Source organism: Gopherus evgoodei, unplaced genomic scaffold (genome assembly GCF_007399415.2).
Source record: "Gopherus evgoodei ecotype Sinaloan lineage unplaced genomic scaffold, rGopEvg1_v1.p scaffold_46_arrow_ctg1, whole genome shotgun sequence".
Taxonomy (NCBI): Eukaryota; Metazoa; Chordata; order Testudines; family Testudinidae; genus Gopherus; species Gopherus evgoodei.
In genome coordinates, this window is record NW_022060067.1 from 2,037,355 (window position 1) to 2,038,236 (window position 882).

Consider the following 882-nt stretch of genomic DNA (forward strand, 5'->3'; position numbering starts at 1 on the left):
CACTGGAGGTACAAGCTTGTGAGTGACTCCTGAGCACATGGCCCCTTCCCCTTTTAAGGACCTGCACCAAATGGTCTGTGACTAGAGATGACTTGGCTGCATCTGGTTAGTCACACTCCACCTTGGGCAGTGGCCATGCTCTGGTTATGCAAGTGCTGCCTAATTAGAGTCCCAGACACCTTGTCTACCTGGAAGTTCTTCTGCTCTTTAACCAGCCCATTCATCCCTCGAGTAGTCCAGGAGGGAGCAGGAGGGGTAAAGCCACTTCATAGGCATTCAGAGAGGGAGAGGAGACAAAAGTGGGAGCAGGGGACGTATAACAGACATTTTGAGCATAGAAATCACTGCTGCTCCTACAACAGCAGGGACAGGCTAGTAGGAGCTGGGAAAATTAAGCCATTATGCTTCTGCCTGGTTTTGAATGAGGGACCTTTTGCATGTTAGGCAAATGTGATAACCACTACACTACAGAAACTCTGTTGCAGGGGTCTGCCTGTCCCTTCATAAGAACATAAGAATGGCCAGACTGGGTCAGACCAAAGGTTCATCCAACCGCGCATCCTATCTGCCAACAGTGGCCAATGCCAGGTGCCCCAGAGGGACTGAACCTAACACCTCCACCCTCGGACAAAGAGAGGCTAGGGATCCCATTCCTTACCCATCCTGGCTAATAGCCATTCATGGACTTAACCTCCATTAATTTATCTGCAAAAAGAAATAGGAGTACTTGTGACACCTTAGAAACTAATAAATTTATTTGAGCATAAGCTTTCCTGAATGCATGCAGTGGAAAATACAGTAGGAAGGGATAGATATAGATATAGAGATAGATATAGATACGTAGAGAACATGAAAAAACGGGTGTTGCCATACACATTATAA

General features: G+C 46.7%; 1 non-coding gene across 1 annotated transcript; it reads right to left on the reverse strand.

Annotated features, from left to right (window-relative positions):
• Positions 1–402: 402 nt before the first annotated feature.
• Positions 403–475, reverse strand: TRNAV-AAC. The gene has a single exon. It is a non-coding gene; the product is annotated as a tRNA-Val (tRNA).
• Between the last annotated feature and the right edge of the window lie 407 nt (positions 476–882).